Genomic DNA, 23,052 nt, shown 5'->3' with positions numbered 1-23,052 from the left:
TTAATTACTTGAAGTACTTATAATATAACTTGTATAAAGATACAGTTACTCTTTTCCCCAAGCACATTTGTATATGTCGTTGTTTCTGTTTTGAGACAATTTAAAAATATTATTTTCTGTAAATAATAAGTACAAAAGTTTACGATACATTTTTTGTTATATATTCAATATAAATCAATATAAAGTATTTACAGAGAGACTTTTAAAATATAATATAAATTTATAATAATTATCTTACGACACTGGAATTTCTATTGTTTCTTGACAAAACTATATTCATGTAAAATTAAAAAAAAGTATAAAAGTAAACTAATGTCTTCCAAACGATGAAGTGTAAATTAAATTCATCAAAAATATCGTAAAAATTATTTAAAACTATGTTTTGGCCTTAAACAGATTAAATCGTTTTAATTGCATTTCTACATTTTTTTTTGTACTAAAAGGTGGTTTATAAGAAAAATTGTATGACCAAATTATTAACAGTCAAATATTCTATTTATAGAATAAAAACGTATAATTATCAAATTATACTTAAATAATAATTTGTAAAAATTTAATTTTAAATTAATTTATGCGTATAATATTTTTTTTGTAATAAAGCATACTTTTTATTAAAATGATCAAATCATGCATAACACACTACTGTATAAGTACTTACATTATATACCAATATTTAAAAAATAATTACAAATTTATTTTCTTACTGTGATTGTTTGAATGTGTCCTGTGGCTGGAAAGAAAGGTTGCCTTTGCGGCAAAATGATGAGAGCGTTTTAGCCAGCAAATCGTATTTTCGTCATATTTTAATATGGAATTATTGTTATTTTTCTTCAAAACGTTTTTATTTTATTTCCCATTGATGTTTGGTGGTTTATTCATTACTGATAAAACCGAGCTCTGTAAAAATAATATTACAAAAAAAAAAATTAATATGCAATTATCTCGAATTGATAATGTTTAATTATTAAATAATCATTGAATTTATTGTTTATTTAATACGTTTGATCATATTTATAAGACTTATAATAATACGATGTACAAGATAGTCCGTCTAATGTAAAACACTCATTTCGAAAATTATTTGTTTTAAAACTTTAATCCAATTTTTTTATTTTTGTCCCTTTTACGTAAAATAAGTATGAACTTTGTTTTATCAAATGTGAACATTCGTTTTTAATTTCATAAATATGTAGAAAAAAAATTTAAGCGTTTTAATTTTTATCAATCTGTTTGTTTGCTATGACTGCAATGAAATTACATTTCCTCTTATAATAATTGTCATATCGGTTTTCCAAAATTCATGTTTATGTTCGCATTGTCCGACAGACGAGAACACCGATAACAAGACACAATGAAATATTTTGAGATAATGATAGACAAACGGTTGTTATATACCTATTCAAACACAGTGACAGTGATTGTGTTATCGACGGGGTTCAATATTACTTAATGGAAAATTGTTGTGCCATTGTTGTAAAAAACGAACCGATTATCGAAATTCAAATCTTTACAAAGTTATATCAAACGAACAGATTGATAAAAATGCATACGCTAAAATGTTTTAAAATTTTTGTCTACATATTTATGGAATTAAAAACACATATTCCCATTTGCAAAAACGAAGTCCATACTACTTTTACGTATAAGGGACGAAGATGCAAATAAGTAATTAATATTATTAATAAATACTGTAAAATAAGCTGTAAATATACCTACAATTATGTTTTCCGAGAAAACGAGTGTCTTATATCGGATGGATCACCTGTATGGCTGCATATGAACTAAGTTCCATTCATTAAACCGTATAAAATAAAGATAGTATTGATAAACAATAAAACTATTTGTTTTCAAACTTTTCCGATCATCCCAAAATGTGTCTTTATTTTTAAATTGTTGTAGGCAACAACAGCAAAAGCAATTCACTGGCAAAACTTCAGTTCGGTTGCCGTTTAAAAAAAATAATCTGAATACTTTGTCTACGATGCTTTTGGCAAAATGAACAAACTACCTAAAACCTATTATTTACCAACCATCTGTATCTACTTTAATTATACAGTGAATAATATATTTTATAAATTACACGGATGATTTACAGAAACTACAAGCAGTATAATGTTAATTAATTTAAGATAAGATAGAAAAAAATTCAAAGCTTAGAGAATAAGAAGAATATATATTATGAAAACTTAATTGGATAAAACACTGGTGGGAGGGTAGAGCGTTTACAGTGAAGGTTAAGAATTTTAACACTGAGCAGTCTACTTTTGAAGTGGATAAAAAAGGAAACTGATTGTATTTTCTAACTTTAAAAAAAAACGTTGATTTTAATATCGCTAGGAGTATAATATGATGTAAAGTATAAACCAATTTTTCTCTTATTACACAAAATAATGAGCACTTATTATTAATACATTTCAAACAAAAAATGTAATAATTTGTGTTTATTTATAAAAATAACTGAAAAATGAAAACTTTATTGAAAGCTGTAGCTAGTTATTCCAAGTTAAAGATGATTTAGGCCAAGCAGATATTATTTTCTCATTTAATCGTTTTTTCTTTCCGATTTTTGATAGGCTTCAAATCCATTTATATCAGTATTTTTTGTTTTTTCTATATAGTTTCGAACACAATAACAAAACGGTTTTAACGAATCACCATCGCGTTTACTGATAGATGGCCTCTAGCGACCACTCGGTGGCAGTCGTTTCTAACCAACAGGCGTACATTTTTTAGCATATTTTAGTGACCGCCGTAAGAAAACGAGCAACCCAAAGACAGTAAATCGACAGAATTATCGTCCTGAAGGCAACGTCAAGCGACAAACGACAATTAAAAGGTGCTATTTGTCTTAATGCTGCGCTGGCGTGCGCCAAATGCGTGACCTCTATGCTTAGCCTAAGGATAGTAAACTTTAAGCGACAGACTTACAAAAACGTTTCATAATTGGCTCCCTAAATGCATTTAAGAAATACGGGAAACTTTTCAAATTAACTTCTCAATTTCGTATTATCACACTTAGATTTTTGGCTATTAAAAACTACATTTTCGTCGTGAATTCGTTGTTCCGCTGAAAACATTAAAACAACAAGACTGTATATTATTTGTTAACATTAAATTTTCCGGATCGAGTGTTGAGGGGAAAACAGTTTTTAAAATAAAGCCCAAATAATTTAACGCATGTAGAAAATAATAATATACATCTAATTTGGTTCGCGATAATTTCGCCTTGTAAGTGTAATTATTATAACAAAAAATGTACCGTTCATAAAAAAATTTAAAAAACCGTCCTTGTGAATTGTATATGTTTGAATTTAGGTATTATGGTAGAAACGACTCCTACACAACTGAACTGTCATATAATTCTGATAATATTATTTCACCGACTTTTATACCACTACATTATTGAAGACCTATCTATAAACGACAATAGAGCCGAACCAACTGAGCAAGGTCATCGTTAAAGCACAATAGTTTTGCTACTGTGCACTTGGACTATCCGTGTGACATTAATTATTTATTTATATTTATATCGCTGTGTTCGCCGCCTATTCTGACGATTATTTAATCGCAATGTTATTTTATTATTTTTTTTTTTTTTTAATAAAAACAACAAACTCGGTCGCCGTGGATTATAAAATGTTTAAATATGAACCGTACGGCGCTTAAACAAATTAAACCACCGCGTCAACAACGCGGATCGCGATTCGCCTTACTTATTTTCGGTAAAACTGTCCGCTTTTGGAATACAAATCGTTCGTAGCTTGTCGTTCAGCCTCACTGCGACAGCTGACAGCGCCAAGTGACAGTCCACAGTGCGTGTCAAGGGTGTTCATTTTTTTCTCTCCTCACAATACACAAAGACGCACTTCTCGCAAACACAATAAATCCACTCGTAAGGGTTACAAATTTGAAAAAATTTTCCCAATCGGTGGCCGCCAAAGTCTCTAAACACTACTCGCACAAATTCATAAACGTGACGGTTCAAATGCAGCAGTTTGGTTGGGTCGACCTCAACACAAAAATCCCATCAGCGCATCGGCAATCGCAAAGAGTTATTCTAAGTTTAATCGGCATCCGTGTAGTTATAACGTTAAAGTAAATAGTTGGTCGGTCGACTGGCTCTCGAACACCGAGAATAGACAATTTCTCACTAGTGTTGTACATAGCTGATAGCGTTGCCTTGGCGTTGAGGAAAGAGACACGTGTAACGAACCGAAAAATAAGACAATGTGTCTGGTTTACTACCAGGAACAAATAACTCTGCAATAGAAACTTTTTCGAATTTCTTGGAATTCATCACTTGCCGGGTGACTGCTTCTACTTGCCTTTCTTATACATACAAGTTAGCGAGTTGCTGCAGGTTGTTGCAGTATTATCAAGGATCCAAGTTTAACTTGCACACTTTTTAATTCAATGGCTTTTTCGTTAGCATAACACATGACGGTATTCTCGGGCGACGATTATTTGTGTTTCATTAAAGTAATGTTGTGGCCTTTTTGTACCATAGTAATATGTTACATGCTCTCGAGTCAGTATATTGCTCTTTTCGTTTGCATTATGTACGAGTCACGGTTGACCTAGGAAACTATATAGATAATGGTGCACTGCTGGCCTCTGCAACTCAAGTGTTTGTCATTTGGACTCAAAAATAGTTTCGGGCTTTTTACTAGTAGAAAATAACGTCCTTGTCTTACTGTTGTCTGGTTATATTTTAAATGAATCTGTAACTTCGTGTTGTTTGATAATTATTCATAACTGCATTGGAATTTTGATCTCACTACTCTTTACCAGGAATTACTCATTCACGGTGTATTGAACGTCTTCTTCTTCACATTATCCCAGACAAACGGCGTATGCCAAAAAAATCCTTTATTTCTCTACAAATACTTTTCCATCATCAACTCTTCACTATATACATTCGTGTGTTTGTTTTTAGTACCTATCGACTTTTTCTTCGGTCTATCACTATTCCTAAATACCTCTACGCTAATTAATTTAATACTTTAACATGTTTTTCCATTTTATTATCCTCCCTTATTTTAACGTGTCCAGATTATCTCAATGTATTCTCTATTATTTAGCCTTAGGCACAATTCACAAACCTTAAAAACTCATTATTTTTTTCGTTGGTTATAATGTCGCATATTATTCTCATTTCGATCAAACAATGACTTAAATCAATTGACTCGCACTTAAATTTGAACTTTGGCGTTTAGAACTTTAGCGTTTGGTTAATCTTCCGTGAACCACTCTATAATATCCTCGGATAATATGGTTTCCAAAGTCTTAGAAACCGTTAATCTAGTGGGAGGTTATTTTTCACCATTGACACACAATTAAGTTTTATTGATAGCTATAGTTTCAGTGTACATATAGAATGGCAGACAAATAATTAATTAATACATCTAAAGTATTTATATAGTTAGTTGTACTGAACACTGTTTATCGCGGGCAAATGGCATAGCATAGGAATTGGCCTTTCAAAACACTTCGCCGCACAGTATTAAGTTATTAACTTCAAGTGTTTACCCCGCTAATAACTTCTCTGTATGATTGTGTGGTATCCATAGATATATACAATTTTTTTATGGTTATATATTATATTGTGCGGTAATTCTACAACTTGTTTTGCACAGTTGGACATACGTAATCAAATATAGAAACAATCATACAGACTTTGATTTACGGGTTTTAACGCAATAAGATAGTTACAATTTTGCCTTATAGTAGATTAATAGACCAAACTGGCATAGCCAAATAACAAGATGACCGCAAATTGTGCCATTTTAGTCAACTTCTACGTACTTACAAGAAAACGCTATTTAAGTTTTGAACACACTCGACCATCGCATAGTTGCTATCAAACGACCGAATTAAGAGATAACGACGCGATTGTCAAATTCTACTTTAATGGGTCTTAATTACGATGAAAGCAAATGGGCTTGCCATGTGTTAAGGACCGTGTTAACTGGGGTTTACTTCCTAAACGAATTAAGCACCGTATATTAACGACGAATTAAGACTGTACTTTCCGGGGGAAACAAAAAATATCACCTGAGAAATCATAATTTATATCCGTTTTGAGCGGTTTTTTGAACCTAAGTATAAATTTTTTAACATTATTAGCACAACTAATAATTTAAAAAATCATAAATTGATTTTATCCAAGAATTTAAACTTATTTTTCAAAAAAAAAGGAGGAAAAACTAGCTAAGAAAAGTAAGTAACCGTAGTTCCATCAAGACTTTTAATGAAGTTCTAAATTTTAAATTTTCTAGATTCTCGTTTACAATAATTTTTCTATACGATACCGCATTTCAAAAGAGTCGCCGAGGGTAGTTGCTTATCTTCGCCTTGTTAAATACGGCCTTACGAGTTAATACAATTTTATCATGTTAAAAGGTTAATTTTTATTTCTTTGATCAAAATCGTATACGACATAGCATGCGACCGATGCGCACCAGAATAAAAGTGGTACCTCATTATTTTTACTTTGTCTTTACACTGCCAGACATACTCTTATTATTATAATAATTTTGTTAATAATAATAGTCTGGCAGCCCTTATTGGTCCTACATTGTATAATAATTTACCACAGCACATATAATTTCTAGTTATATATGAACTTGAATACTTCAATATCGTAATTAATTTTGTAAAATGTTTAGATTTTAATATAATCCGGTTTCCGGACAGCATAAGTCATACAAAAATCGAAAACTAAATATAATAATATAGTTTAGCTTAATGAGCAAAATAAGTAGGACACCTCCTATGTATAAAATAAAGTGCCTGAACAATGGTACGGAACTTTTTTTTTAAGTTCGTGTAGTTGGACGTGCTTAAGGACCTGAATCGTGTCATGGACATTATTTTTTGTTAGGAAGTTTTGATATTTCTTTGTGTGTAAAAATCAATAATTGTTACACTTTATGGGTATATCAAAGACAAAAGTTTTTGTATTGTTAGTTAATAATAATAGTGTTTAATTCTCGTAAACCTATTATTGCGCGTTGCTGGTAATTGTCAAAAAGGTTAGTAACCCTGTTAGTCTTATTCATAAAGCCGTACCCATTATAGTTTTTTTTGGACAGGCGAGGTCATTTTAATTTATTTTTTTATTCCGCTTAGACAGGTTTTAGCGCTGTTAATTGTAGATGCGGTCGATTGGTTTCTTATATGTATAATATATGTAACAGCGATTAGGTTTTACGTATGATTCATTTGTCCCATACGAATGCTGTGAACTGCGTACATATGAAAAATACATTATTGTCAACGCATTAGAAGGAGCAGAAGTATTGCGAATTTTACGTTTGTACGTTGGGGCATCCTATACATACATATCTTCGTCCTGGATCATGAGCTCAAACGCAATAAAAAAGCCAACAAATGATAAAAAGAAGACAATGATTAATTGGGCATACGTGGAACAGAGTTAAATAGCAATCTACGGATTTTGAGTTTTCGAAGAATCCGTAGAGTTTGGTAATATGTTAATTTGAATCCTATTCATTTTTTTTTTATAAAATATAATTATAATCTCATACTCGAATACATATTATTATAAATATTCATAATTGTCAACAAATCGCTATCATCATATTATAGTATTATTATATTAGAAGACAGTGATCATATCGTATTCGCACCGTTGAGCAGCGATGGAATAGTAAAAATTTCGCCCTGTTGTTTAATTTGCAGTTTTGATAATGTAAGTTTTTATAATATATGAATGTTCATATACTATGTCTCCAACGAAAAAATACAAATTTTAATTAAGTTTACTGTTTTTATATGATATTATTTGAAAACGTACAAATCGTTTGAACAAATTGAAATACGCCAATGTAACCCATAAACATATTACAATAACCAGAACACTTTGTCGGAGGAAAAAATAAAAATATTGCCCGTATGCATTGTAATGGATGAAAAGACACTTAAAGAAATGAATATAACAAGTTATTTCGTTCTTACTATTGTCGTCTCGTACTGTCATATAACTAATGTGTCTTTTGTTTACTACCAAAGAACATTTAAAAACGGGTTTCCTGTAAAAACTGTTTTTATGTAAAAGCTTAATATGTGATATGGTTTATTTAATGATGTCTTTATAATAATTATTACTTATTAAATATTATGATGTTTGATGATCACGTTATAATGTTTGACCAAGATCCTAATTTAATATTAAATAAATGGAATCTATATTCTATTGATGTTCAACACTAAACATATATTTTACACTCTTATTTAAATAGTTTGGTTTTGGGCACAAAATTAAGCACTAACATAAGAAATCGATCAAAGCTGATAAAGTAATACTCGAGTTCACCTATTTTATTTTAGTTACAAGTGTAAAGTCGTGCCGAAAACGTACCTACATAATTGTCAAAATTATCACTAACACTCTTAAACGCGTTTATTAAACTTAAGTACTGCCGAAAAGTTTATCTTACTTTTCAAACGGCTTGGAAAAATATAAATCACGGAGTTACCGCTATTACATTAAGGTGTAGTGTGTACAAAAAATGATACTTCTTGTCTTAATTGATTTAATATAAATCTAAAAAAAAAAAGATAGCGGGCTAGTGTTATTAGTTCTGTCTATAAAAATATGAATATTACCTACTTATTGTTCAATATAATCAAATTTTAATAATAATATTGTAATACAACCATATAATTTTATTTGAAGCTTAACTACCAACAACGTATTCACAGACTTGATAAAACTGTTTTACTATAAATATATCATCATAGCTTGATTTTATAGTAGATATTTGGGAAAATATTAAAAATAAACAAAAACTATGCATTTATAATTCCTTGTATTTTTCCATGTCCTGTGTGATTCAAATTAGAATACCATTTTTAACCATTATTGATATTATCATGCATCATAATACTATTCAAATGATCGATTATGTTAATTAAATTATAATATTGTCAAGTAAGGTTAATGGAGTGTATTGTGTAAGTATTGATATTTTCGTTGGTTATTAATTATACTTTGCTAATTGTTTGTATAGAACATTAAAGTTTGTACACTTTTTAGTTATTTGGAATAGTGACGTTTTTGTTTTCGTTGATTCCAGAAAATTTAAAAGGCAACAGACCGAGTTCAGTAAATATTAACTCAATAAAATGCTTTGTAGCTTGACTTTTACTAACATTAGCGTTGAGTTATTTCGTTAATCTTATTTATAGGAAATATCATTGAAATTTATTGAGGTGTTTTATTTTTTGTGTACATCGTCACTTACATTAGTAAGCGATTTAAATAAATACTATGATTTTCGTTTTGAGACTCTTTATGTGGTGAGATGTAAAAAAGTAAATTTAAATAATACTATTGCAAAATTGATGTGTTTCTTTAGTAGTGTCGTCATCGTTTATTGAACAGGTCTTTAAATAAACGATAACAAACGTTGTTGTTTACGTTTTTCGATAGAAATAATCAATCATCTTTATAATATTTTACAAATGAAATACAAACAATGAATGTATGTAAATTATTATTGTTTTAACCATTTAGATCAATTTTTAAATTTCAGAGGGGAAATGTAATTTAAAATAAAATAAAATAGTTTATACGTTTTATTTGTCTATTGAACTTTGAAGTTTGGATTCGCAGTCCAGGTAACCGCAGTTTTGAATATTTTGTTGAGTTTTTCGTACTAAAAGTGGCCTCTACGTGGCATATACATAGCATTGTTGAGAATACCTGGAATGATCAGTGAAATTATTCGAATAACGAGATTCGGTTGAGTAACTAACGCGAGCGGATAAAAAAAATTACTATATTACTCCGTCTCTTCCCACCAGTAGATCATTAAAAAAGGGATATTTGTCCTGTAAATTTGGTTCGTCGAATTTATTTTCACGAACACAACCAGAAAATAAAAACTCTAAATAACCAAAATCAATCTAACATATTATTATCGCAGGTTCGGATCGTGGTCAAATGAATTTATTATTCAAAACATGTATCAATACGTGTATAATGGTTGTAACTTATTACCCTTATTGTTGGTCGACATAGAATCATATTTAATATTATATTGTGAAAATATATCTATATAGGCATGATGTTCGTGCCCGATGATACGATATTTTCGTGGAATAATTACTTCAAATACCGTCCTAGTCCATAAAAAAAACTTTATATAGGAATAACATCCTATTCGATTTACACGCACATAGTATAATAATTACTGTAGGATTTTTTTCAGCGAAATTTAGTTTCGGGTAATTGAACTATAAACAGTTTAAATATTTATACTATATAATTGGAGGTGAGAATGTGTCAAATACGAATAAACAGAATGATTCATTAATTATACAAATGAAATCAGTTACACCATAATTAACTTGTATATTATATATTTTACTAAAATCGTTTGTACTACTGATTAAAAAAATGATGAAGAAAAATGTTGCTTACAAATTTCCAGTAAAAGTTTGTTTTAAATAACGTGTATCGAGTATGTGATTTGTATGGACAAAAAAAAGTACCATTGCCGCCTACCTGTGGTTATAATCGATCAACCCGATTTTGTGATCATATTATTATACTAGTGTAATACTGCGAGCTGGATTTATTTTTATTATTTAGCCAGAGACCCGTGTAATGCGTATACAACGGTATCAAAGCGAGCGATCACTGAAAAGAAGGAGGTGTTTTTTTTTCTCTCTCACCCGTCGACATATTCTATGGTGAATAATAATTTATCATGTTTGCGCGGCCCTAAACGTTGATCTGCGGTCCGTTGACAAAAAATAAATTAATAAATAATTTCGCTAAAAGACATTTTCGACTGTTGGTTATCATAACACAACGTTTCATTTGAACGAAGATTTCCTCATTTATACTTAAGGCTGGCGAGAGTACAGGGTGCGGCGGATCCGACTGCTGACGGGTTTTGAGGGGTTATAAACAACGAACAGTAAAACTTGGAGGAAAGCGGTTTGTTTTATTCAAATTAGTAGGAAATGCCATTTTTTAAATTATGTTTTAAAAATTATATCTTCAAGATGGCGATCTCTGAACGTGCCGAAAATCATGTGTAAACTTCAGAGATCGCTTGCATCAATGAATTGCTGCTGACGGCCGCCATCTTAATTAAAAAATGGGATTTCCTACTAATATTAATAAAGCAAACCGCTGCTTTTCTCCAAATTTACTGTTCGTTATTTATTACCCCTCAAAACTCGTCAGTCGGTTCCGCCGCACTCTGTATTTATTTAACAGTTTTCCGACATTTTTAATAAACGCTAATATTATAGCAGACATGCAAATTAAAGTGCGGCCAAGAAACAAATATTTAACCAGGGGAAATGCTAAATAAGTGATAATGATTTGGTGTTATTAAATCAATTCTTTTGATTTTTATCATAGCTTCGCTAAATCAGCATTTTTCATGGATATATTATTATAATCTTATCAACATAAATATATTATATATTATTATTTCTTAGGTACATTGGCACAACTAGAGAGGGATGGGGGCTAGAGTAGTTTAAATCATTTTATTCTTTGGGCATTCAACAAATGTCAGCATGTAATCAGGCATAGTCCTTAATTAACGCATTTAATTTTTACGCAACTCTATGATTTGGTCCTTGGGTATTAACGAACTCAACGAATATACTCGATATTATTATTTTTTTAAATTTTAAGTTTTTATAAATGTAAAGTATGAATAAATTGGTTATGATTCCCATGTATGAAGATTTGAAATAAGAAACCGTGATTGTGTCGTTTGGTCTGGCAAACGACATTATTTATGCAAATGAGATAGTTTACACTTTTATTATGTTTTGGTGGAGGTAGTAGTAATATGTTTTCGCTTTTAAATTAAATTCAGCGGATACTTAAACGGCATAATATTATTTCTAAATACTTTACATTATTTATATGCTATAACTTATCGCGATTTTTTTTTTGTTGTTGTTGTTTTTAATATTTTATTGTAATTGGAAGCAACGCCGTGTCGTTTGCACGCAACAGGCAGCAAAGTACTAATAATACGGTTTATGAGTAATATTTTATTTGCGTACCGACGGCAAGGGCTAACAAATTATGCTATTGTTGTTAGCAAGTTCTACGGATTTTTGTTAATTATTAACACGTTTGATAAATAGTCAAAATATAACCAATATACATGTGAAATATTCGTTATTGTTTTTTCCGCCACTTGCTCTGGTCGGCTAGGTTAGCTTAGTTTCGAGAAACTGCGCATATACATAGTGTGTGATCATAGTGGACCAATCACTCATTTTATTCGATAATACATTATGAGAATATATAAGGGCATGTAACTGAATTTGTATATACCCAAAAATTAAATTTTTATTCTTGACAATACATTTGGATACTATACATTGGAATGTTCTATGAGAGCCATTATTTCCGAATGTACACATAGCTTGTGTTGTAATAATATATTTTTAAAATTTTGTTTCTTATGTTTTATGATAATTGTCACAGTACCACATGTTTTATATGTGTAATAAATCTGGATATTTTTCACTAAACATCAACAAAATATACAATGAGCTTTGTTTAAAAATATTATACACATGAGACTTGAAAAAAACAACTTGTGGAGCGATAATAAAAATATATGTTTAAAATGTGTGTTTAAACAACAAACACGTGTTACATATAAACAACATACATACACAAAGGTTATAACCATAAAAATAAGACTAAAAAAAGAAAAAGACTGATCTTTATCGCTATCCACATCATCCTGGTAAGGGCACCATTTCTCTTTTAACTGAAAGAATGTGAAAAAAAAATTCGAAAATCATGACTAAGTACATTGAAATACATTTCACTTAGTTAGCCAGGCTCGTCAACTTAGTAACTAACGCAAAAATATATATAATAGATTAGCCGCAAGTGGGTATATCAATGTAGCTCTGGTAGGTCAACTGGAGTTGCACATAATAAGCCCTAAAAAAGGCATTGAGAAACATTTGGACAAAATACATTACACATTAATTTGTATATATCCTTTTATACGGATACAAATACTGTCGTTCGACCGTCGCGTTGAGTCGCAGGTATAAAATAAAATTTTTCCGGCTAGATTTAAATTTTCAACCACAGTTTATAGGTACGCGAAAATAATATAAATACATATGCATTTGCCGAATTTCCATCGTATATACAATATTTATTATGGTAGCACCGTACAGTGATAATAATGATTGACAGTGGATTTATTTTCATTATCTGGACGACCGCGCGCTCACGAAGGGTTAAATTGTACCGCATTTTGTAAATAACAACAGAGCCGTAAAGTTAAGTAGAATGATGTCGATTTAATGAGAAGTTAACGAGGTGTTTTTCGTGGGTTGTCCTGTTTGTATATACATTCGGATGGCCGGGGGTATGAGTAGACAGTGCTTGCTGCGGTAGTGTACGAGACGAGGAACGTTTTTATTTTAGTTCTGTTTCGAAAATAATTTAAATTATTTTTACCGTACGAAATAGAAAGGTATTAGACAACCCTTATGTTATGATTATTTTTATAGTTACACCGCCCAAATACATATATGTAATATAACAGTATATAGTTTTACCCGTGCCGCTGGGCGATTCGTTTCTCGACGACCGTAATTTTCCTGCGTTCGCACTAAAAACTTGGCCGCTAATTCACCGACAACCGTAACAACCCGGTACAGGTATAGCAGTAGTAATAATAATAATATACACACTTGTTCGTGACCGTCGACCGAGCCCATCGTCGCCGTCGTTTATGGCCGCATCGTTATATGTGTGTGCGAATACACGAGTAAGTTGTAATTTCACAGCTCACCAGCACGGCCCGTCCCCACAAAATTCAACAACTACTGTCGGGGGTTAAATGACTTGTGTGTGTGCTGCTGCTGCTGCTGCTGCGAATGTACCTGCGGTTTTTTTCTTTAATTTTGGGTCATTAACGAGCAGCAAACCAACGAAAGCGTGTAGAAGACAAAGGCGGAGGGGGGAGGGGCACTAGCTAAGTCTAGTGTGACGCAATCGGGTTTTGATTTTGACCAAACATAACCGGGCAACCGCAATATCTTCTCTCGGGTAACGCCTCGCCCCGTTTTTGCACCGTACTCGCGGTTTGTATGGCGATCGAAAATAAATTTACCACTAACTACCAGATATGGCAGGGAGGGTTGAGAGGGGGGGGGGTTAAGCGAATAATGTGCATCACGGTTATGACCGGCGCAAATCACTTTTTCCGCGAATAATAATATTTTTGTTGCGTACAATTTCCGAAAGTCAACTCAAGCACGTCCGATTATTGCTATTTGTTCTCACGTCCGAGTCGGCGTGTTCAAATTTGTAATTTCGACGCGTTATGAAAATATGTGTACAATTTTAAAAATTCCATGGACGCCAAATGTTTATTCGTTTTTGTAATATGAATACACGCCAAAACGATATGCCTTAAATCTGTTGTGCTGGTATTCTTATTAGATCAATATTATTCACTTTATTCGAAAAATTGTTTAGTAAAAAAAAAAGAGACTATTTCATAGCGTTTTATTATATTGCAATTGTTTTTATATAGACAAGTGTTTTAACAATACAATAAAATAGTCGTTGTAAATTACAAAATATATCACTAGATGTTAGCCGGCAACGTTATTTTTTACACACAACTGTTTTGTAGCATGCAAGTGAAAAACATGGTTTTCCGCTTGACATATTATAAAAATTTTTTTTTAAAAATATATACATTTTTAATTTTAGTATACAGTTTTTTGTCAAAATAGAATGTCGGGCAAAGTGTTTATCGGATTATTGTTTTTTTTTGTAATTTACAGTGACCAACCGTTTGTATCTAATATGGACAAACAAATGCTATCTGACATACTAAATGCACTTCTGAGCCATTCGCAATGGTCACGGATCACCAATGTGAACGCTAAACATCCGGATATTATAAACGAATTTGATTCGTTTTCTGGAAAAGAATTATTTATTAACAGAGGATTGTACTCCCGCACTAATAACATTGGAAATTCTCATGTTAATGTCGGTAACGTTTTAAAAAAATATTACATGGTCACCCATTTATTAGGATGTGTATACGCGGACGTGATTGAAAAATTTACAACATTGATTAAAAACATTTTATCTGTAAGTGGAAGAGAAAGAAGAGTATCGCGACAGAGACACTATTATTTAAAACGAAAAGCTTTGAGAATAAAGAATACCCGATTAGAAAATCGAACTGGTAAACATAAGCAAAGTAAGCGATTGAAAACTGAAGAACAGCACTATAAACCAATCATCCAAATAAGTGACAATTCGGAAGAAGAGGAGCATACACCAAATGATGAAGAAGAAAACAAACAGAAAAATGTTAATATAAAAGCTAATGTTTGTAGTACAGATACGTTTGACAATCTCGATAAAAGTTCATGGAAAATATTTAATTTTACGTATCATCTTTTATTGAATAGTCAGCCGATGTTTGAGTACATGTATGACGCATTATGGTATTTATTCAGGTTAATTCCGCCCACAAAATGCATAAAATATTCTAAAATAAAAGCCGTCGCAATAATATTAAATTTAGTGATGTGGTACAAAGATATATCGATGAATTTAGAACGCCTTCTTCCATTTTATATAGGCGAAGACGACGTAGACTACAAGTCAAAAGTAGGTTTATTTTCTTCAAAATTGTTCAAGTCCATTAATTACAAGAATCAGTATATCTTGCAACCGTTCGTAAAAAAACATTGCAAACTTCCAGTGAAGGACAACCAACACATCAATGAAATATTACAGAATTTTGTACCTGATTTTCCAGAGGAAAATAAAACGGATATTATATATTATTTTGAAAACCAAATTCAAGAGCTCGTGAAAAACGTTATCGATAATTACTATTTAGCTTTAGGTTTTGTGCACGACTAACATTTGCATTTCTTTTTGATAACCAGAATGAATAAATGGTTTTATGAATTATTATTAATATCTCAAAACTAAATTACAAAAAATTACATACACGTTAAATTATTATACAAAATTATTACTTCTTTGTCTATTTTTCAACATTTCTAATTAATTAACGATGCCTGAATAAGTAATCAACAATGGAATTTAAAGTAAAATAAAACTGAAAATGATAAAACTATTTTCAAATAATCCCTTCTATACGAATTCGTAAGTGGCAGTAGTAATAAAAAACTATAATAGCGTTGTAAGACAATAATTTACGATTAGGGTTTAGCGTCCGTCTATCCTAAAAATTAATTGCTCTTGTTATACTCATAAATCGTAGTCATAAATAAAAGAATACAAATTATTTTCAGTTAATTGGTAATTGTTGACTTTTCACACATTGTGTTGGTTTTCACTTTTTATCTGTTCGATTACTGATTTTTGAGAAACCATTATGTCTTATATGGGACTAGAGACAAAATCAAAAACAATTCCTTCTCAATCCCCAAAAAAATGTATCTGACGTACTAAACGCACTTTTGGGCCATCCACAATAGGCACAGGTAACCGATGTGAAAGCCAAACACCCAGATTTCAATTATTAATTTTCCTTTTCTGTAAAAGATTTATTAATTTACAGAGGAATGTACTTCCACACTAAAACCGTTGGAATTTTATATGTGAATGGCGAAAACGTGTACAAAAATATACTACATGGTCATTTACTTATTAGCATGTATGTACGCTTTATGTGACAAATAAGTTTACAGCGTTTGATTAAAACCCTTTGTCTATAAGTGGAAGTGAATACATTGAGGCATGACCAGTCAATGTTCTATAAAAATTTCGACTCAATCCGACCGTTTTTCGCGGTCGAAATGGTATACTCGAGTAGACCGGTTTACAGAACAAAAGTTATTGTGACTTTAGATATAAAAAAAATACACCTTTATAAAACCAATACCTTCGAGCGATAGCTGAGAAAAAATAAAATAGAATACAAATGTGACTTTTAATAAAAAAAAATAAATTCTGTGTGTAGACGTTAGTATAGGTATTTTTGTTAGAGAAGAATATAAAACCTGATGACTTTTCTTATTTATGAAATAAAATCACGTACTAATATAATATTATCGAAGTCACCGACAGAAGTCACGTATTTTGTGGTCAATAGATAAATGATTAGCTAAATAATATTACAAAAAAATCAAATCAACCAAACTACTTGTTTTATTAGCTGAGACTGAAAGGTAAACATAATTTTTAAAAGAAAAAAAATCAAAAGCAAATAATAATATTTTATTGGGAAAGTTCATTATAAATTGTTATATTCTTGTAAAAAAAAAATGTGTATATACTGGTGAAGTATAGACTATAAAAAATATTAAGAAGTAAAATGAAAACAACATTTTATGGCCAGACAAAATTTCAAATTTTATGAGAAATATTAGCATAAAGTGACATTGTTAGCCTTTGTTGCGCGGAACGAAAATAAATTAAATTTGCTAAACATTATGATATTAAAAGGCTGTCATGGTTTCGAAAATGTTGCTTGGTGTCCATTCGACAAATAAGTAGTTTTTTTTCGAAAATTATCTTGGAGTCATCTATGACAATAGTATATGCATGACAGCGTTTTTTAGTTGGAAATTATCAAGCTAATGGCGGCGTGTGTAAATTATAAATTACCCATTGGTTACAAAGTAGTGGTCTTCTGTTTTTTTTTCAATGCTTTCATAAAATGAAAACATTGTAGTCAAAACAATAATATTACTAGACGGAAGAAAAAAAAGGTTTGAGAAAAACAAGTAAATAAACTATATTATACGAATTAAACTTAAAATAAAATTAATTTTTTTATGGACGAATAAAAATCAATATACTTGGCTCCGTGTAACGAGAAACCACCCCTACAGCTCTAACATCATCTAAGCTACCGTAGAACACTAATATCAATGTCCATCGTCGTTAAGGGTTACAATTTTAGTATGACACTTCGGCCGCTATATTATGCGATGTGTCACAAACGCGTAGACTTAGCTGATGATCTCACAATGACTTACGACTCACAATGATTTATGACACAATCCCGAATTTATTAATTTAAAGAAGTCTTAAGTTAAATTTAAAAATATTCACTTTTTTCCTTTTTATTTTTTTAACAACTACATCGTCCCATGATTGATTACATCTTTCATGGACGCTGGGTGATTGTCCAAACACTTATACTTGAAATACAACATTTTATAATCAAATATTTTAATAAGATATATTTTATTTTTTAACAGTATAAAATTATACAAGCTATCCAATACAGCAAAAAAAAAAAAAAATCATTGTTGTCAAAAAGCTTGTTAACATTTTAAAATCATGTTTTGAAAGGAAGTCAGACGTCTAAAAACATAATGAAAACCAAACTGTTGTTTAAATATTATTGAAACGTAGAAAGTATATATATATATATCAATGGAATATTTCAAATATAACTAAATCATTGAAAATATTTTCATAACACCTAAACGACATTTTAGAAAAAATGTTTCTAAAATATTTAATCCCCTACCAAATCATGGTATTAAAATATCAACAAACTTTTTGTCAATATTTTCACAACTTTTTAATCAATGAGTTATAGATAAAAAAGTGAAAACGTCTTTTGAAAACTGATTTCTAAAGATTTAGGCTGCACCGTATTTCTATTTTTAGTTTTCTAATTAAAATAATATTGAATTTTCCCAAAAATATATATATTTTTATATAAAACTATGTAGTCTAGACTTTTTCTACAATGAAAAAAATATTTTTGTAAGTTACACCTATCTGCTAAGTTAAGCTATCTGCTGTACGTATATTGTATTAAGTAAATCAATTTAGAATACAAAAAGACAATCCTATTGGTTTACCTTTGTCATTTAGTTTGCTCATTAAATGGCTCGATAGAACAACATATGTGATAAACTACATATTTATAAATTTTCAAAAATGTAGTAAAATAGTAGAAACCACGATGAATAGTTCAACTCAATTTGGTCAAATATTCAGATGGTTATATTATTATTTTAGATGTATTTTTGTTGTGTATTAAGTGATGGATATTTATATTTATGTATATAAACTTATATTGCTAATTTGTAATACATTAATTATTAATGCGCTATACGTTATGTTTTAGACTTCCTAAACTTATTGTGCTGGTATTATTATTAGATAAATATTATTCGAAAAATTGTGTTTTATTATAGTGTAGTTGTTGTTATATAAATAGGCCAGTAACGTTTGTTTTTACACACAACTGTATTTTAGCATGCTAGTAAAAAAACATGGTTTTCCGTTCCCCGCATAAAACTTTATTTAAAATATATACATTTTGAATTTCAGTATACAATGTTTTGTCGAAATAGAATGTCGGGTAAAGTGTTTATCGGGTTATTGTTTTTTTTTGTAATTTACAGTGCGCAAACGTTTGCGTCTAATGTGAAAAAACAAAATCTATCTGACATACTAAATGCACTTCTGGGCCATTTGCAATGGTCACGGATCACCAATGTGAACGCTAAACATCCAGATATTACAAACGAATTTGTTTCGTTTTCTGGAAAAGAATTGTTTATTAACAGAGGATTGTACTCCCGCACTAATAACATTGGAAATTCTCATGTTAATGTCGGTAACGTTTTAAAAAAATATTACATGGTCACTCATTTATTAGGATGTGTATACGCGGACGTGATTGAAAAATTTACAACATTGATTAAAAACATTTTATCTGTAAGTGGAAGAGAAAGAAATGCATCGCGACAGAGACAAAATTATTTTGAACAGAAAGCTTTGATGATAGAGTATACCCGATTGGAAAATAGACCTAGTGAACAAAAGCAAAGTAAGCGATTGAAAACTGAAGAACAACACTATAAACCATTTATTCAAATAAGGGACAATTCGGAAGACGAGGAGAATACATCAGATGATGAAGAAGAAACCAAACAGAATAGTGTTAATATCAAAGCTAATGTTACAGATACGTTTGACGATTTCTATAAAAGTTCATGGAAAATGTTTAATTTTACGTATCATCTTTTATTGAATAGTAAACATATGTTTGAGTACATGTATGATGCATTAGCTTATTTATTCAAGTCGATTCCATTCAAAGAATATATTATATATTCTAAAATAGAAGCCGTACAAAAAATATTAAATTTAGTGAAGTGGTACAAGGATGTATCGATAAATTTCCAATTACTTTTTCCAACTTATGTCGGTGAAGACGATGTCGACTACAAGTCAAAAGTCGGTTCATTTTCTCAAAATTTGTTCAGATCCATTAATAGCAGAAATCGGTTTTCGTTGAAACCGTTCGTAAAAAAACATTGCATACTTCCAGTGAAGAACAACCCACACATCAAAAAAATATTACAGAAATTTGAATCTGAGTTTCCAGATAAACAAATATTTGATATCATATATTATTTTGAAATCCAAATTCAAGAACTCGTGAAAAATGTTATTGGCGATTACTATTTTGCTTTAGGTTTTGTGTACGACTAACATTTGCATATGTTTAATTATTATACAAAAGTATTACTTCTTTGACTATTTTTTAACATATCTAATTAATTAATGATAATAACGTACGATTAAGGTTGATCACCCGTCTATCCTAATAATTGGTTTCTCTTGTTAATCAAACATCGTAATTATAAATAAATAAATAAAAATGATTTTCAGATAAATAGTGATTGTTGATTCATTCACACATAATGTTATACTTTTTTTATAGACAAGTGTTTTGTATCTGTACGTATGAAAATAGTCGTCTTCTAATACAAATATCTCTATACATTTACCGGTACAGATACGTTTTTTTACACACAATAGCACTTTGTACAGCTCTCATGTGGAAAACATAAATTGCGGATTACCGTTTAAAAATCTATTTTCAAATATATGTTTTCTAATTTCAGTGTTCAATCATTTGTCTCCAAAAAATATTGGGTAAAGAGTTATATTCTTCGCTTGACATTATGGCCGAAAGGTTTCTTTACAGTGAACAATCACTATAAGTGCATCTTACAAAATAAATCTATCTGACTCTCTAAACACATTTTGTGGCCACCCACAATAGGCACAGATCACAAATAATAATTTTCATTTTTTGGGAAAGATATATTCATTTACAGTGGTATGTTCTCCCGCACTAAAACTACTACACGGTTAAGATAATATTAAATTTCCCCTAAACTATACATATTTTTATATAAAACTATGCAATGTCTGTAGTGTGATTGCATTTAGTAAACCAATTCAGAATACAAAAAGACAATCGTATTTGGTTTATCTTTGTCATTTACTTTGCTCATTAAATGGCTCGATAGAACAACATATGTGATTAAACTACACATTTATAAATTTTCAAAAATGTAGTAAAATAGTAGAAACCACGATGAATAGTTAAACTCAATTTGGCCAACAATTCAGATGGTTTATATTATTATTATTATTTTAGACGTATGTATGTTTTGTGTATTAAGTGATAGAATGTATATTTAAGTATATAAACTTATACTGCAATTTTGTAATGAATTCTTTAATACGCTATACGTTCTGTTTTAAGATCTTACAATTAGTACTCTATAAAATGATTATATTTACTTTATATTAAGAAAAAATATAGAGAATATTTTTCTACGTGACTTTTTCAACCTATGATTTATTTGAATTATTTTAATGTTAATTAACCGTCCGGTGTTTACCGCCACCGCAATAGAATAATCTTGCTGTTTATAACGACAGTGATGACAAATATCGTTTTTCGCCGTTATGTCTGATAATGTAATATCAAACATAATTTCTGAAAATAAACCGCTCAACCACTTCAGACCAAATGCAATGATGTTAGCTCAACTAATAATGAAATTTAGTTGTGAATGAAAAGGACTGCGGATTGAATAAAAGTTAACAAAACAGAAAAAAAATTAAAAAATATTATTTGGAGTGATTCTATTAGTTGGAGGACCCTAATAATCACATGTCATTCATCTGAGAAAAAACATGACAGTATTGTTAACCATAACGACATGTTATGCGTGTAAAATATAAATTTGTATTCATAAATGTTTCTAGCGAGTATTAATTCTGAAGATAGCAACTAAATATAAACATGACATCTTGTAAAAAAACGCGATTTAGGGATAACGCGATTCATAATTATTTCTTAACACTAGCTTTACCGTAATGGACTGAGTGCGGCTGTTTTATAGTATACATTAATATTACTATAAGAATTATGAAGGTGCCATCAATTATTAGTATGAATGAAAATTTTGTTTCCTATCTTGTATGCAAAAAAAACTGTGACATACATCAATGATAAAAAAAAAAATTACAGAAGAACCATAGTGTCCTGTGATAAATAACACAACGTCTCTTCTAAAGAAACATAATAAATTATAAAAAGGGTCAGTTTTAGCAAAACGGACGTCGACAAACTAATTGACTCTAATTTAACTATCAATATAAATTAATGTGGAATTGACTTTGTTCACGAAAGTAATCGAAAAGTGACAAAGCTTCGTAAACGTCCTTGAGGCCACGACCCAAAGTAATATTGCTTTTTGAAAGAAATCCAAATAACATTAAAAATGTTAACAAAAAAAAAAACTGTAGAAATATTTTACAATAACTCGACAATAAAGGCTAGTGTAGGTTTTAAAAACACTAAATAGCGTTCTGTTGACTGAACAACAATTAATTTATTCAGAAATGACAATTTTTATAAACCGAAAGCAAAATAGAAACGTCTTACTTTTTGATGGTCTTTAAGTGGTTTGATTGATTTTAATGGAAACAAATATTATTTATTTACTGTTTTCTACTCGACTATTACAAGTTAATTGCTTGAAAAAAATCGGATATTATCAATCAGAAATAAATGTGACTACGTGAAAATACGACTTTTAACAATGCTGGACATTCCTTAGCCAATCAAATATAAAAAGTATATTTGAAATGTAATAATAAATTAATTCAATTAACTTAATTAAATGTAAAAAATTATTTTTTGGTTAAAACTGATTTAAACTGAA

General features: G+C 30.2%; 1 protein-coding gene across 4 annotated transcripts in view; it reads right to left on the bottom strand.

Annotated features, from left to right (window-relative positions):
* The window catches only part of LOC126842908 (octopamine receptor 1-like), a 96,118-nt gene that overhangs the window by 40,495 nt on the left and 32,571 nt on the right, over nt 1-23,052 (bottom strand). For 2 of the 4 annotated variants that reach the window (XM_050580129.1, XM_050580132.1), the window contains exon 2: nt 705-897. The gene's annotated coding sequence lies outside the window, so the exon portion shown is untranslated. Of the gene's footprint in view, nt 1-704; nt 898-13,599; nt 13,707-13,734; nt 13,870-23,052 lie in introns of those variants that run through there. The other 2 variants (XM_050580131.1, XM_050580130.1) reach the window with 2 other exon arrangements.

This window comes from Adelges cooleyi, unplaced genomic scaffold (genome assembly GCF_023614345.1).
Source record: "Adelges cooleyi isolate 19-005CV unplaced genomic scaffold, UGA_ACOO_1.1 ACOO_flye_CR_arks_rails_tigmint_CR_PRNA_574, whole genome shotgun sequence".
NCBI lineage: Eukaryota > Metazoa > Arthropoda > Insecta > Hemiptera > Adelgidae > Adelges > Adelges cooleyi.
The sequence above is the reverse complement of the archived record's forward strand: the minus strand, read 5'-3'. Positions and strand labels throughout refer to the sequence as shown.